Genomic DNA, 12,377 nt, shown 5'->3' on the forward strand with positions numbered 1-12,377 from the left:
GGGAATTATCTGTTGTGGAATTAGAAGTTGGAGGACATGGAGACCCGCAGCCTGCGGTATAACGTCCGTATCTTCGGCGTTCCCAAGGGAGCAGAGGGACAGGATATGTTGAAGTTACTGGATGGGCTCTTTCCAAATCTGCTTGACATAGCAGGACATAAGCTGGAAATTGAGTGAGGTCACAGGGTTCCTGCACGGCGATCCGCAGAGGGGGATCAATTCTTGCCAAATTTCTGAGATCATCTGATAAAGATCTTGTGTTATGCGAGGCAAGGAGTAAAGGAAGGCCCAGACTTTACGAATTTGACAAGAGAGAAATGTGATCGATTTAAGGAATGCAAGATCAACGGAAGGTAGCTTTTGCATTGATATTCCCAGCCTGAGAATAACTGAGAATAGATGCTAAGGCTGTAAACATTCACATGCCCACAGCATGTAATTAATGATTAAGTCATCTTGTTGCACTTACGTTGCTGCTGAGTGGACCAGCTCCCTAAACATTTGCTTGACTGTTTGAGGAAACTGCATGCTTTTAGTGCTGATTCCGCCTAGTGGCTGGAGTTTATTTTGTAGAGTAACAGACCTTCAGGGCAGTTCTATGGATGAATCTACATGCTCTTTGTGCTTATTCTGCCTATTGGCTGGAGTTTGTTTTGTGGAGCATTTCTTGCAAGTCTTTGGAGTAAGTAATTTGTTCACACTCATGTTGCAGCCAAGTGAACTGGCTCACTGAACCTTTGCTTGACGGTTTGAGGAATCTGCATGCTTTTTTTTTCCCGGTTCTGCCTATCGGCTGAGGTTTGTTTTGTGGAGTAGCACACCTTCAGGACAGTTCTATGGATGAATCTACATGCTCTTTGTGCTTATTCTGTGTATTGGCTGGAGTTTTAGTAATAGATTATCTTTTGCTCTGCAATTTTGCCTCACAAAATTTGTATAGAAACACTGGACTTAAGCATTCCAATGGCAAGGCTGTCACGGGGGTTCTCGTAGGCAAGCATGGACTGTTTGAGTTTGGAGGGATGGACACCAGTTGACGCTGTTGTGCGCGGGGTTAATGCGCACGTTATTCATTTTCAGTGTTTTTGGTTCTAGGGGATATTTGGGGTTTGATTGTTGCACTAATGTTGGAATGTGGTCTTTATTAAGGATTCGCCGGCCAATTACATTTTTTGTTTTGGCCGAAAGAGAAAAAAGCAGAATATATGAGCCGAAAATATATGCCTCCCTGCCCCTCAGTGCTCAGGTTTCACTCTCGATCAATCTAGCCATTATCACGGTGCTATCAAGCAAAGGCCGATTGCCTAGCTGTGTGAAAATACTTCAAAGCAGAACCGCCGCTCCCTATACGCATACTACGCAGTCTGCGTAGGGCACCAACTCCCTAGGGGGGCACCACCTTACACTAGGAGGGAACCAGAAAGTCCACTGGGCGCCCTTACTCGCACGTTATACATTATTCAAGGACCTGAAAGCAGTTGCGGAACACAGACGATCGTTTCATGCTTATAACATGCGAACGTGACAATCCGCTTGACTACTGGCACATGAACAAAGATCGCTTTCCATTGCTTGCGCGGATTGAATTTATCTGCCCCAAGCACCAGCACAGAGAGTGAGACTATTCAGTGCAGCATCTCATGTTCTTGATGAGAAGAGGAACCGTCTCTCCTAACAGAAAGCTGAGCAACTTCTGTTCTTGAAGAGAAACCTGCCACTTTTACTTAAATAGAAAGCAGTCCAATTTGCTATGTGTATAGCAATAACATTAAAATTTGTTTAGCGCTGCAAAACTTTGTTCTTCACTTGAGGCTACACCTGTCGTTTACAGTTGAGGTTGGTTTTAGTTCTTTTACTGCTGTTTTCCACTGTTGTTTTGCACAATAATTTTTCAATTAAAGTGGAAATACATAAACAGAATTGAGGCCCTCTGCCGTTCTGTGTTTTGCCTGTTGTTTTCATTAAAATGACTGTGTAGCATATTTAAACATTTTGTATTTGCAAGATGCTAGACTAGAGCTGCTAAGTTCATTACTTGACTGCTGTTTTGCATATCATTATAGTTTTCTATAACGTTACATTATTTGGATAATTGGTAAAAAAAAAAAAAAAATCTGTTAAATTTGATTGTTAAAGAACTGAATAAAGAATAATATATTTAATATTGTTTTAATATATTTTCTGTCCAATTTTGGTGCGTTATTTTCAATAAAAGTGTGATAATTTTATTGGTTTGTAGTTTTTCAATTCAGATTCATTAAATTAATTAAAAAGTATAATATTAATACATATATATATATATATATATATATATATATATATATATATATATATATATATATATATATATCCATCCATCCATCCATCTTCAACCGCTTATCCGAAGTCGGGTCGCGGGGCAGCTGCTCCTTACCAGATGCCCAAACCACCTCAACTGACTCCTTTCAACGCAAAGGAGCAGCGGCTCTACTCCGAGCTCCTCACGGATGACTGAGCTCCTCACCCTATCTCTAAGGGAGAAGCCCGCCACCCTTCTGAGGAAGCCCATTTCGGCCGCTTGTACTCGCTGACCTAGTTCTTTCGGTCATGACCCAACCTTCATGACCATAGGTGAGGGTAGGAACAAAAATTGACCGGTAGATCGAGAGCTTTGCCTTCGGCTCAGCTCTCTTTCGCGTGACTAACGGTGCGATAGAGCGAGTGCAATACCGCCCCGCTGCCCCGATTCTCCGGCCAACCTCCCGCTCCATTGTCCCTCACTCGTGAACAAGACCCCGAGGTACTTGAACTCCTTCACTTGGGGCAAAATATATATCTAAAAATATATATTTTAAAATAGGCCCAGAATTTTCATTTCGGTGCATCATTAGTCTTTATAATCTTGTTTTTGACCCAATCTATTAATCTGTCAAAATGTTAATATGAGTCGATTTTTTCTCTCCACATGGAATGTGAATGGGTTGGGACACCCCATAAAAATATGGAAGGCTATTTCTCTTCTTGAACATGCAAGGCACAACTTTGTCTGCATCACTTCTGGGAAAGATAAGAACTTGTGAGATAACATCGTCAAAAAACAAACAAAAGGGACAGCTGCACTTAAATTACACCCCCTGAGAAAAAACTGGCAGACCCCTAAACGTATTTCCATTTGGCCTTCCTCCCTCTCCTTCTCCCCCTCACCTCAGGCCATCTAAAAACTAAAACTAAAGTTAACTTAATATGTACTGTAATTTAAAAAGGTTTTTAATCATACATGTTTGGTATCATTCAAGAGGTCTCAGTGCAACTGGTAAAACTGTATAATTCCCTTTCAGCAAAGTCAAATCATAGAATTAATATAATTTAGTAAACTACTGTATTCTATCGGGGCATGACCCCTCCTAGACCTCTCAGAGACCAGATGATGTATGCAGATTAGGTGCATTCTTTGTAAACATCAAAGTTTCAAAGGTTTACATTCAAACCCCTAAATTGTAAACCAAATCCTGAAATAACATCAAATACACACATCTGAAATAACAATAGAATAGATTTTTACATAAGGAAGGATGGCAGGGGAGCTCGGGGAGTCTGTAGTCATATATCCCACATCGTGGCTGTGTGTATGTTTCTCTACCAGGTCTCTGTAGCCAGAAGACCCACATAGAAAACATTTGGGGCGGCACGGTGGTGCAGCGGTTAGCACTGTCGCCTCACAGCAAGAAGGTCGTGGGTTCAAACCCTGGTTGCCCCGGCCTTTCTGTGTGGAGTTTGCATGTTCTCCCCGTGTCTGCGTGGGTTCTCTCCGGGTACTCCGGCTTCCTCCCACCATCCAAAAGACATGCAGGCTAGGTTAATTGGTGTCTCCAAAAAAAATTGCCGTGGATGTGGATGTGGATGTGGATGTGGAGGTGAGTGTGAGTGTATGTCTGTCTATGTGTGGCCCTGCGATGGACTGGCGACCTCTCCAGGGTGTCCCCCGCCTTTCGCCCAATGTTAGCTGGGATAGGCTCCAGCCCCCCGCGACCCTGTACACAGGATAAGCGGTTGACGATGGATGGATGGATGGATGGTAAATGTTTGAATGGAATGCAATTTTAATTATATTATTATGCTTAGTTCACGTTAGCTTTGAGTTTCATTTATTATTTTAATTGGATTGTTTGAATATATTACTATATTGTGGTAACACTTTATTTTACGTAGTCCTTGATACAGAGTAATTACTTAGTTAATTACTTAGTAATAAACGTTGTAATTACATGTACCAAAATGTAATTAACATGTAACTAAGTTATGGTACAGCCTGTACTTACAGATTGTAATTACACACATGTAATAGGCAGCTACTGTTACACATATGTAACAAGCCGAGTCTGTTACATACGTGTTACAAATATGTAACAAGCCGAGTCTGTTACATACGTGTTACAAACTTGGTAATAGGCAGCTACTGTTACACATATGTAACAAGTCGAGTCTGTTACATACGTGTTACAAACTTGGTACACTGTAATTATGTAAGAAAGTACTTAGTACCACACAATGTAACAAGAAGTACTTAAATATATTAGGCTACTAAGGTCTGCAGTTACATATGGCAAATGTGTACGTTTTGTAGCATTACATGTATGTAACATAAAATAAAGTGTATCAAGATTGTACTTAAGTGGACTTCATGTGTATCTACATACCTTATCCATCTTAAATAACCCACTAGTTCACCGCTAAAATACATGCATTAGCTTCTTTATTACATTAAAATTACAGAAAATTACACAGGTATAAGCTACGTAAAATAAAGTGTATCAAGACTGTACTTAAGTGGACTTCATGTGTATCTACATACCTTGTCCATATGTACCTTAGTTTGAATTAACTCACTAGTTTACAGCTTAAATACATGCATTAGCTTTAGGGCTGGGACAACGCGATGACGTAGACGCAAAAAATACGTTGACGCAAAATATGCGCGTCGATTCGTCAGACCCAAAACAAAGATGGCGGCGCCGGAGCCTAGTAGCAACACGAGTAGCTCCTCAGCCTATCAGAAGTGCAAGGCGGCACGCACTCGCTCCTCAAAAGTATGGGAATTCTTTCATTTAAAAGGAAACAATTCCGTGATATGTCGTCTTTGCAAAATGGAGATGGCCTTCCATTCTAGCACCACGGCAATGCACCAGCACCTGAAGAGGCGCCATCCACACACACACTATTCTTAAGGTGAAAGGAAAGTGTAAGTTGTTATTTGCATGTGATGCTTTTTTTCAGTAAGCTAGGCCCATAAATGTTGAATTCTGAATGTTTATTTTCATTATTTATTTTTTGTTGGAAAAGCACTTTCTGTATTAGCTTAAAGCCCTCAAGTTTACATTGGTTACTGTATTCTTTCAATTGCTCTAAACAAGTATTTTGGGTGACCTTTATTTTTTTATTGAATGCTAGACATTAAGTTGTTATTTTAATCTGAAAGAAGAATTACAAGATGCACTTTTTCAGTAAGCTAGGCCTATGTGTTTTCAAGGCTTCAAGGTTTTATTGAATGCTAAGTCTGACTAAGAATGCATTACCTTGCACTTGTATAGTCTTTAATTTTGGAATTTTAAGAGCAATAAACATATATTGCAATGTTAAGGAATTAATGTTTTTTTTCATTCAGATATGTAAATCAACATGTATAAATTGCTATTAGTCAATTCATGGGTAGATAATCGAATCGGACTGGAAAAATAATCGCTAGATTAATCGTTTAAAAAATAATCGTTTATCCCAGCCCTAATTAGCTTCTTTATTACATTAAAATTACAGAAAATTACACAGGTATAAGCTACGTAAAATAAAGTGTATCAAGACTGTACTTAAGTGGACTTCATGTGTATCTACATACCTTGTCCATATGTACCTTAGTTTGAAGTAACTCACTAGTTCACAGCTTAAATACATGCATTAGCTTCTTTATTACATTACAATTACAGAAAATTACACAGGTATAAGCTACGTAAAATAAAGTGTATCAAGACTGTACTTAAGTGGACTTCATGTGTATCTAAATACCTTGTCCATATGTACCTTAGTTTGAATTAACTCACTAGTTCACAGCTTAAATACATGCATTAGCTTCTTTATTACATTACAATTACAGAAAATTACACAGGTATAAGCTACGTAAAATAAAGTGTATCAAGACTGTACTTAAGTGGACTTCATGTGTATCTAAATACCTTGTCCATATGTACCTTAGTTTGAATTAACTCACTAGTTCACAGCTTAAATACATGCATTAGCTTCTTTATTACATTACAATTACAGAAAATTACACAGGTATAAGCTACGTAAAATAAAGTGTATCAAGACTGTACTTAACGTGGACTTCATGTGTATCTACATACCTTGTCCATATGTACCTTAGTTTGAATTAACTCACTAGTTCACAGCTTAAATACATGCATTAGCTTCTTTATTACATTACAATTACAGAAAATTACACAGGTATAAGCTACGTAAAATAAAGTGTATCAAGACTGTACTTAAGTGGACTTCATGTGTATCTACATACCTTGTACATATGTACCTTAGTTTGAATTAACTCTCTAGTTCACAGCTTAAATACATGCATTAGCTTCCTAATTACATTGCTAATTATATGTTGTATTTGAAGGGGAAAATAAATTTACAATTTGACTTGTCATTTTGATAATGTCACCTTTTGTGTGCAGGCAGGTGGATGGAAAGGGTAACCACATCAATTCAACTCTACACTATTGAGTTAAAATACAGTATTCTGTAATTGTAATGTAGTTGGGAAGCTACTGCTTGTATTTATGCTGTGAACTAGTGAGTTTACCCAAACTAAGGTACATATGGACAAGGTATGTAGATACACATGAAGTCCACTTAAGTACAGTCTTGATACACTTTATTTTACGTATCTTATACCTGTGTAATATTCTGTAGTTGCAATGTAATTAAGAAGCTAATGCATGTATTTATGCTGTGAACTAGTGAGTTTACCCAAACTAAGGTACATATGGACAAGTAGATACATGAAGTCACTTAGTACAGTCTTGACTACTAGCTTATACCTGTAATATTCTGTAGTTGCAATGTAAGAAGCTAATGCATGTATTATGCTGTGAACTAGTGAGTTTACCCAAACTAAGGTACATATGAATATGTAGATACATGAAGTCCACTTAAGTACAGTCTTGATACACTTTATTTTACGTAGCTTATACCTGTGTAATATTCTGTAGTTGCAATGTAATTAAGAAGCTAATGCATGTATTTATGCTGTGAACTAGTGAGTTTACCCAAACTAAGGCACATATGAATAAGGTAAGATAGAAATGAAGTCCACTTAAGTACAGTCTTGATACACTTTATTTTACGTAGCTTATACCTGTGTAATATTCTGTAGTTGCAATGTAATTAAGAAGCTAATGCATGTATTTATGCTGTTAACTAGTGAGTTTACCCAAACTAAGGTACATATGGACAAGGTATGTAGATACACATGAAGTCCACTTAAGTACAGTCTTGATACACTTTATTTTACGTAGCTTATACCTGTGTAATATTCTGTAGTTGCAATGTAATTAAGAAGCTAATGCATGTATTTATGCTGTGAACTAGTGAGTTTACCCAAACTAAGGCACATATGAATAAGGTAAGATAGAAATGAAGTCCACTTAAGTACAGTCTTGATACACTTTATTTTACGTAGCTTATACCTGTGTAATATTCTGTAGTTGCAATGTAATTAAGAAGCTAATGCATGTATTTATGCTGTTAACTAGTGAGTTTACCCAAACTAAGGTACATATGGACAAGGTATGTAGATACACATGAAGTCCACTTAAGTACAGTCTTGATACACTTTATTTTACGTAGCTTATACCTGTGTAATTTTCTGTAATTTTAATGTAATAAAGAAGCTAATGCATGTATTTTAGTGGTGAACTTGTGGGTTATTTAAGATGGATAAGGTATGTAGATACACATGAAGTCCACTTAAGTACAGTCTTGATACACTTTATTTTACGTAGCTTATACCTGTGTAATATTCTGTAGTTGCAATGTAATTAAGAAGCTAATGCATGTATTTATGCTGTGAACTAGTGAGTTTACCCAAACTAAGGCACATATGAATAAGGTAAGATAGAAATGAAGTCCACTTAAGTACAGTCTTGATACACTTTATTTTACGTAGCTTATACCTGTGTAATATTCTGTAGTTGCAATGTAATTAAGAAGCTAATGCATGTATTTATGCTGTTAACTAGTGAGTTTACCCAAACTAAGGTACATATGGACAAGGTATGTAGATACACATGAAGTCCACTTAAGTACAGTCTTGATACACTTTATTTTACGTAGCTTATACCTGTGTAATTTTCTGTAATTTTAATGTAATAAAGAAGCTAATGCATGTATTTTAGTGGTGAACTTGTGGGTTATTTAAGATGGATAAGGTATGTAGATACACATGAAGTCCACTTAAGTACAATCTTGATACACTTTATTTTATGTTACATACATGTAATGCTACAAAACGTACACATTTGCCATATGTAACTGCAGACCTTAGTAGCCTAATATATTTAAGTACTTCTTGTTACATTGTGTGGTACTAAGTACTTTCTTACGTAATTACCAAGTTTGTAACACGTATGTAACAGACTCGGCTTGTTACATATTTGTAACACGTATGTAACAGACTCGGCTTGTTACATATGTGTAACAGTAGCTGCCTATTACATGTGTGTAATTACAATCTGTAAGTACAGGCTGTACCATAACTTAGTTACATGTTAATTACATTTTGGTACCTGTAATTACAACGTTTATTACTAAGTAATTAACTAAGTAATTACTCTGTATCAAGGACTACGTAAAATAAAGTGTTACCTAAATTGTTATTACGATTCATTCTGAAGGACTGTTTTCTAGTATATTTCTTATTAACTACAAATCTATGGTCAGAGTTGGATTAACTAAGCTACTTCAGAAGTAACCCATTAGTTAAGTATGTACTAAAAGGCTAAATGCCGAACCGAGAATCTGTAAAACAGAACTTAATTGACTGGGGCTAAACGGTGAGTCGAGAATCTATACTGAACTTGGCCAAATAAGACTAAATGTATAAAGCTGAGAACCTATAGGGACTTAGTCTAAAACTTACTAATATCTGAAACTGATGAATTTGTAGATAAAGGACCTGCTTCCGGCTGGGACAGGACCTGAATAACATTAAAATAACAAATGAAGTCTAGAAGAGAAAATTACTAAAAATAATAAGATACAAAACTTACATTCAGAGCATAGATACATCAATGAGGTTTTTCATAATTGGAGTCAGATGAAATAAAGAAAAGAATAAATGATAAGATGAATAAAACATGGAACTCAAATCAAATAATCAAAGTATTATTTAATGCACATGATAAGACAGAACACACAGGAGACATTCAGCCACGCTATTGGATGCCGCCATTGGACAAATAGGTGGACCCTACAAGCGTATGAAAGTGTTTCTTTAAGAAACACACCTTTCTCTGCAGTAAGCTGATACATTTGGAAAGATATGGGGTGGGCATTTTTTCTATAGTGTTTGCTCGAGTAAGAGTAGGGGAGTCATTACACTGATAAGAAACATCTACAATTCAGTTGTCTCAAACAGATTAAAGATAATTTAGGAAGAGCCATTATTGTTTAGCTGAATATTTGTATAGATCTTGAAGGGATGTTGCAAGCCACTGGCACCTCTCAAGACATAAAGTCTCCATAATATAAGGAGACTTTTCAACCCATCTGGTAGGGACTATACATTTTTTACATCATTCCATAAGATATACTCTAGAATATATTTTTTTTTGGTTTGTTATCTAAGTCCTTCATTTCATCTGTTGCTGATTGCTCATTTGGAAAAAAATTTAGTCTCAGATCATGCCCTAGAGTTGCCACATATGGAGAAAAGGAAATCAAATAGTTGGCACTTTAATGTATCTATCAGATAAATCACCAGGAGAGTAGGATGCAAGTGCAGTAGGACAGTTATAATGAAGTTAATCCAATACAGGCAGAAGGTCAGGCGATCGGCAAACAGTGGTAAACAGGCTAGAGGCAAACTCATGGTCAATAAACAGACAAAAGTATAACAACTGATAATCAGGCAGAAATATGAAAGTTGGAAAATTCTAGGGAACAGAGCATATAGTTTGCAAGGACTGAATCTGACAAAGTTTCTTATAGGCTGAGGCTGATCAGAACTCTGGTGATTGAGATCGAGGTGGTGCATGGGAATTTGAGTCTGGGGTGGCCATAATTGAATGCTGCTGTAACTGCTGGAAATCTGAGTTCATGACAGTATAATTCTTGCAAAATCCTGAATTCCAACAAATGCTAAAGGCTGAAATCAATTTCTACATGGAGACTAACTGGTCCTCAGTGTCCTCTGTGGCCGTGGCTTGGGAGGTATTTAAGAACAGCAAAGGATTGTGTTACGGTTAATGCTGTGCCTACCTATAACTTGGAATGTTTATCTTTATGTGTGATGAATGTAGTTTTAGACTTATCTAGAAGTTCTATACCCAGATGTGCCTTAGACTCTGCCCAGACGATAAAGTCTCTGTGAACTCAATGAACACTCAAAGCCTGAATGGTGCCAAAATGAAACAAAGGGAGTCCAAACAGACTATAGATCCCATCAAGCCTTGCTCACTTAACACCTAGGTGTGAAGGATCGAACTCTCAACTCCTATTGGATGATAAGCATGACAGAACATGTCCCTCAACCATCGAGAATATAGAACCCCGGAGATTCCTCCTAAGCCTTGCTTCCAGCGACAGTATTGACCATGTCTAGTTGCAGCCCTGCTGCTCCCAGGTGTAGCCTCGACTTGGCCTAAGTTGTGTCCTTTCACACTACTGAAAGGGGGCAGTTTATTCCATTCATGAAAATAGCAGGTTCGTAGACAATGGGAAACTGAGGTTTTGTGATTAACATTTTCATTTTGATTCATACAATAAACAAACAAAAACAAAACATATACATATACATAAACAGAATCAACATTTAACCACCACCACTACCTCTCCCCCTCCCAATCCCCGACCCCACCCTGACCCCCAACAAATAATCCTGTGGTCACACATAAGTATATACACACATAAAATAAGAAAAAATATATATATAATAATCACACCCATTTATAACTATACCTCTATCTCCACTGCCCCTCTCCGAGGGCCCTCCAAGAATTCTAAAAGGTTGCCCCATTTCCAAACAAATGCATACAAGTTTCCCAGTCTTCTAGATGATGCTTCCTCGAAAGCCGACAGCCTCCCCATCTCTGTGTACCACTTCTGAACTGGGGGCACTCCAGATGACTTCATTTCCCTTTAAACGACTTGTCTGGCAATCATAACACTGATTAGAACCCAATTTTTTATTTGTTTATTCCCAATATTGATGACCGTCCCATTGCCTAAAATACAGAGTCTGGGGCAAAATAAAATTTGAGTGTTCAGTAGGTCACACACAAAACTCTGAACCTTCAACCAACATTCTTGGATCTTAACACACCACCAAAAAACATGGGTTGTGTCTCCATCTTCTGACTGGCATTTCCAGCAGGTGGGTGTGTCTTTAAGACTAAGCCTATATAATCTAGAGGGGGTCCAAAATAATCAATGTAAAATCTTAATTTGCATAAGGCAAGTTTAAATCTTTCTCCCATTATCTCTTCATTGAATCTCCGTCCCCCAACTCTGAATTAGCAGGGAGTAAAACACTGATGCCTCATGACCTTTTCCAAAAGCAGAAATTACCACTTCCAGAGTATCTGTCAATTTAGGAGGGTGTATGCTACTCCCAAAAATAGTACAGAGCAGGTATACCTAAAGAACTGAGATCTGGGAATCCCAAAATATTGAACCAAATTTTCAAAGGATCACAACACTCCACTCTTATATAAGTCACAGAGTGTATTTTCCTCCCTCACAATCCATTCTGACCAGAAGAAAGGGGACTTATTACTACATCATTTGGGTTCAGCCATATGTTCAAGGCAACATTTAAATAAATGTTCAAATTAAACACTGAACACTTTTGTCCACACCGAGTGCAAATGCAAGATAAAGAGGTGTAACTTAACTTCTTTGATAGAATGGCTTTGCAATGGCAAAATAGGGGCAATCATTTCCTGCTCAATACAAAACCAGGGAGGGGCTCTTTCAGGTGGAAGCAAACAATGAGCCAAATGTCTGAGACCGAATGTATAATGATAAAACCAAATCTTGGGTAGGCCTAGCCCACCTTTGTCAATCGACCTGTGGACCTTACTGAAATGTAATTTGGGGACGTTTACCATTTCAAATGAAGGACTTTGCTATGC

Source organism: Xyrauchen texanus, chromosome 30, assembly GCF_025860055.1.
Source record: "Xyrauchen texanus isolate HMW12.3.18 chromosome 30, RBS_HiC_50CHRs, whole genome shotgun sequence".
NCBI lineage: Eukaryota > Metazoa > Chordata > Actinopteri > Cypriniformes > Catostomidae > Xyrauchen > Xyrauchen texanus.